We start from the raw sequence: 6,041 nt of genomic DNA, 5'->3' as shown, positions 1-6,041 counted from the left end.
CTCGCCCCGTCGATGAGTCCACGAGCTCCGCCTCGACGCCTTGAAGCTCCCCCTCAACGCGAGCATCGCCGGACGCCCTGTCGCCTCGCCATCGACCCATCGTCTCTGCGCACGGCCGTGCATCGCCGCCGCCAAATTCCGACGCCGTCCGTGCCTCCCCGAGCTCGCCGAGAACCTCTTCGTGACCGCGGTGAGCCCCCGGTCATTTCCCCCTAACCCTGTCCCCGTTTGGTTGCCGTAGCACCATTCCCCACGAGCACCGAAGCTCGCCGCCGCCATTTCCAACGAGCTCCGTGCTCCTGAGCTCGGCCGCTCGCCCGAGCATCACCAGCGTGCTCGCCGCGCTCCTGTGAACCTGAAGCACCCACGGGTTCGCTCTGCCATGCCCCGTAGCGCCATCTCCGCCGTTGCCCGAACTCCGGCCGCCGCCTCGCTCGCCACCGCCGACGCCACAGCTCACCCCATCTCCTCTCGCTTGCTCCTTTGGATGCGCGCGAACCCGAGGAACCCGTAGAAGCAAACGGCGAGGCAAATGGTTGCCCGTAGCTCGATCCCGAGGAGCATCCGTCGTCGGATGTGCTCGCCGGCGATCAACTCCGGCGAGGACCGACGTGGCACAGTCATTAGCGCTAATCCCTGCCAGCTCAGCCGCCCTTAGCCACTGACAATGGGCCCCGCAGCAGGTCAAAGTGCTAGCCAACGCGGGTTAGCACCAGGTGTCACTGACGTGTGGACCCCACACGTCAGGTTTGACCCTGGTCAGCGCTGCTGACCTGCTGACACAGGCATGACGCAGTGCTGACGCAATTAATCCTTTTCTGGATTTAAAATAATCCAGGAATTCCAGAAAATAGTATAAACTTCTAAAAATCATATAAAATCAACCGTAGCTCAGAATGAAATAATTTATATATGAAAAATCATCAGAAAAATGCAATCTATCCATCTGTATCATTTTCATGCATGTCAAACTAAGTTATACCTGCTGTATAGGTGAAAACATGATAATGCACTATTTGAATTCATAGTTTGAATTTGAATTTGAACCTTGAGTTCAAATCAACCCAAACCTTTCTGTTGCTAGTTGCATTAGGCCAAATCACGTCATATTGCCATGTCATGATCATGCATCATATTGTGCATTGCATTGATTGTGTTCTTCCTTGTTTGCCGGTGATTGTCCCCTCTCGATAGCCGTGATTCCGACGATGAGTTCGATGACACCGATGAAGAACTATAATATCTTCAGAAGTGCCAGGCAAGCATAACCCCTTGTTCATTCCGATACAATCCCACTCTCTCGCTCCTGCTCTCTTTACTGCATTAGGACAACAACGATTCAACGGTTACATGCCGCGGTAGTTGAACCCCTTATCCTCTGCATGACCTGTCATTGCCACAGTAAATAGATGAAACCCACTAGCATGAGTAGGAGTTGTTTGAGCCCTGATGTGCCTACTCATTCATGCTTGTTTGTCATGCCTGCTACTGCTTAGAGTTGAGTCGGGTCTGATTCATCGGGGATGAATTGGAATGGTGATGAACATGTCCTACTGTGTGTGAGCTAAGTGTGTGAACACGATTTGGTAAAGGTAGCGGTGAGAGGCCATGTAGGAGTACATGGTGGGTTGTCTCATTGAAGCCGTCCTCAGGAACTGAGTTCTGCGTTTGTGATCCATGATACAGTTACTACCACGCATTGGGCCCGAAACCAATGGACCCTCTCGGCTTCTTAATCACCCTTGTCCTCTGTCCAGGAGTTGCAAGTAGTTTCTGGTGTTTGTAGTATGCTGGAGGCCGTGGACAGCGCTGACCGAGGGGTGGGCTGTGATGCGGTAGGCACGTGGCACGGTGTACCGGGCGCCCGTTTGGTGTCTCGGGAACCCTGCACACATCGTTCCGGGCCGTATGTGGAAACCTCGGCCGGACTCCCTGCGGATGGAACCTGAATAGGCGATAAACCTGGACTAGAGACTTGAGTGTTTAGGTAGGCTGTGGCCGACTCCCTCGCCAGGCTTCCGCTTGAAGGTTGCCGAGGTACACGACGTGTACATGGTGGTAAGTGGCGAGAGCGTGTGTGACGAAGTACACCCCTGCAGGGTTAACATCATCTATTCGAATAGCCGTGTCCGCGGAAATGGACTTCTGGGTTGCCTATAACAGTTCATAGACAAGTGAAAGTGGATACTCTAAAATGCGCAAGATAAGCGTGAGTGCTATGGATGGCGTTCTCGTGGGGAGACGGGAGCGGATCCATAGTGGTGTATTAGTATGGTGATTATGTGGACTCGTGTGCGCCACCTCAAAGAGTTACTTGCAGTCATAGTTTAGGATAGCCACCGAGTCAAAGCTGGCTTGCTGCAGTCAAACTCCACCACCCCCCTTTGTTGATACCGTTGCATATGTAGCTAGCTCTGATGTAAGTCTTGCTGGGTACATTTGTACTCACGTTTGCCTATTTTATGTTTTGCAGAGAGACGTCAGTCTCGCTAGTAGTTCCGTGTGGACTTCGACGTTTAGCTTGATACCTCAGCTACGATCTTGTGCCCTCGGCAGGATCTAGTAAATAGTCAGGCTTCGCAGCCTTTTTCTTTTGTAGATGTCTGTACTCAGACATGTTAAGCTTCCGCATGTGTTTGACTTGTATGCTCTGAATGTTGGGTCATGAGACCCATGTTTGTAATATCTGGCTCTTCGGAGCCTAATGAATAAATACTCTGAGTCGTAGAGTCTTGTTGTGATGCCATGTTGTATCTGCACATATCGAGCATATTGTGTGTATGATTGAAATGCTTGGTATGTGTGGGATCCGACAATCTAGTTGTCTATCCTTAGCAGCCTCTCTTATGGGGAAATGTAGTCTAGTGCCTCCTTGAGCCATAGTAGTCCACTACAGCCCGGTTCACCGGAGTCCTGCTAGCCCAGCACTACTGCTCTGGACACTTGACTGGCCGGCATGTGTTTCATATCGTTCCTGTGTCTGTCCCTTAGGGGAAATGTCACGCGGTGACATCCGGAGTCCTGCCTAGCCTGCTACAGCCCGGGTTCCCGGAGTCCTGTTAGCCCAGTGCTACAGCCCGGATTCACACGCTGCTGACCGACACGTTCGATGTTGATTCATGTATGCCTGTCCCCATACGTTAGTGCCGCTTTGGGTTCACGACTAGCCATGTCGGCCCGGGTTCTCTGTCATATGGATACTAGCGACATTATCATATACATGAGCCAAAAGGCGCAAACGGTCCCGGGCCATGGTAAGGCGACACCCGTGGGAATACCGTGCGTGAGGCCGCAAAGTGATATGAGGTGTTACAGGCTAGATCGGTGTGACTTAGAATCAGGGTCCCGACATTTAGCACCGAAGACTTTGAAATAACTCACATTGGGTTTCTTGTCAGTGAGGAGTTCATATGCAGTCTTCTTGAAGAATTTGTGAAGGTATTCCCTATTGATGATGTGGCACGCGGTATCAATTGCCTCAATCCAGAAACGACGAGGCATCTTGTATTCATCAAGCATAGTGCAAGCCATCTCAATCAGAGTCATGTTCTTGCGCTCCACGACGCCATTCTGCTGAGGAGTATAAGGAGCAGATAACTCATGACTAATACCAAGTTCATCAAGATAGCCATCAAGACCAGAATTCTTGAACTCAGTTCCATTGTTACTTCTGATGTGCTTGATCTTCACACCAAAGTTGGTTGAAGCCCTCAAGGAAAATCGTTTGAAGACTTCCTGCACCTCATGTTTGTAAGTGACAATATGCACCCATGTGTAACGAGAGTAATCATCAACAATAACAAAGCCATATAGAGATGCATCATTTGTAACTGCTGAATAATGATTTGGACCAAAGAGATCCATGTGAAGCAATTCAAATGGTCGAGTAGTAGTCATGATAGTCTTCGCTGGATGCTTGGCCTTGGTCAATTTCCAGCTTCACAGGCTCCGCACAAGTGATCCTTGAGGAATTTGACATTCTCAATGCCAATGACATGCTTCTTCTTCACGAGCGTGTGCAAATTCCTCATGCCAGCATGACCAAGTCGTTGATGCCATAGCCAGCCTTCTGAAGCTTTTGCAAGTAGACATATAGCTGGTTGTGGTCCTGTAGAGAAATCAACAATATACAGATCTCCTCTCCTAAAACCTTCGAAGACTTTGGAATTGTCAGCTTCCATGATCACAACACAACGATACTTGCCAAATATGACAACCATATCAAGATCACAAAGCATTGAGACGGACATGAGGTTGTATCCTAAGGACTCGACAAGCATGACTTTGTCCATGTGTCGATCCTTTGAGATCGCAACCTTACCTAGACCCAATACCTGACTTTTGCCTTTGTCAGCGAAGATGATATGCTTCAGATGCGATGGAGATAAGGGGACATCCATCAATAGATTCTTGTCTCCAGTCATGTGATTTGTACATCCACTATCGAGGACCCACTCATTGGCTTTGGGTTTATCATCCTACAGTTGAATTAGTGCAGCTTACGAACTCATATACTTCATCAGTGAAGAATATGACATCAAATTCATCAGATCAATTTCATCAAGCAGTGGAACAGATAAAGCAGTATGACGACGTGAGAAATGAAAGTTCATTTCTTCATGATTAGCCTGCGTCCTTTCAAGCAATTTTCAGGTCTCCAGCAAATTCTTCATACGTTTAAGCACGTCTGGAGACCTGACCCTGCATAAGAGATTAGTTATTTTTCTTCACCACCCACATCTGAAGGGGTGCTAAAGAGTTCATCACTCTGCGAGCTCCATATGAGAAAGGTGGCATAGAAGCCAGTCCACTTCGTTTCACATAAGAGGAGTTAGGGTAAGAATATGAATAAGCAGAGAAATTCTTCGAGGACTTATGAACATAATGATTAGAAGAATAATCCTCATATTCATAGCCCTTTGCTCTTCCCTGCAAAACAGAAGGATTAGCACGATGATGTTCATATGAGGACTTTGATCCTTTTTAAGAATTTGATCCACGTGAGGAATTTGGTCCGTATGAGGACTTGGATCCATATGAAGAATTTGGTCCATATGAAGAATTTGATCTGGGGTTCCTATTCTTCACAGGTGGTGTCATGATGACATTCACCTGAAGACTTTCAAGGCACCTTTTGGGAACCCAGATTTTCTTCATAGGGGAACCGTTCCTGCAGTTAGTGCCAACATATCTAGCAAATACTTCACCATTCTGATTTTTGAACAGTTTATAGTTGGAGTCAAATGACTCATCAGAAGAATGAGGAGATTCACATGTAAAGCCAGATAAAGTAGATGGATCTACTAGAGGTCCCTTTACAGCAACCCATGAGGTTTTGGGATACTGCTCAGGCTTCCATTATGTCCCATCAGCGTTGAGTTTCCTCTCAACGGCAATACCCTCTTTCCTAGGGTTCCTGTTGAGGATCTGCTTTTTAAGCACATCACAGAGAGTCTGATGCCCTTTGAGGCTTTTGTACATGCCTGTCATATACAATTCCTTCAGCCCTGCATCATTAGTGAGACTTGCAATGTCCTCAGATGAGGAATTAGTGACAGCAGAGATAGGTGAAGAATTTGTAGCAGAAGAAGTATTTGAACATTCAGGTGAAGAATTAGCAGATTCATGTTCAATGCACTTCAAACATGGAGGAATGAATTCTTTCTGGGTAGCGCTGATATGTTGAGCAAGTAATGAATCGCGCTCCTTCTGAAGATCTTCATAACTCACCCTTAGCTTTTCAAGATCTTGCTTTCTCTGAAGAAATTCATAAGAAAGCTTCTCATGATCAGATAAGAGAGTGTTATGATGACTTTGAAGATTGTCAAACTTAGACTGAAGTCTCTGAAGATTTTCAGTCAAGGTTTTAGTGCGACACATTTCTTCACCCAACATATCATCACTTTTGTCTAGCATGTTTTGAACCTTTTTAAAAGCCTTTTGTTGTTTCACGGCAATCTTAGCAAGTTTAGAGTAGCAAGGCTTGAGATTTTCATCAGATTCATCCTCACTTGATTCAGAAGAGGGATATTTGAGTACCT

This window comes from Aegilops tauschii, chromosome 5 (assembly GCF_002575655.3).
Source record: "Aegilops tauschii subsp. strangulata cultivar AL8/78 chromosome 5, Aet v6.0, whole genome shotgun sequence".
NCBI lineage: Eukaryota > Viridiplantae > Streptophyta > Magnoliopsida > Poales > Poaceae > Aegilops > Aegilops tauschii.
The sequence above is the reverse complement of the archived record's forward strand: the minus strand, read 5'-3'. Positions refer to the sequence as shown.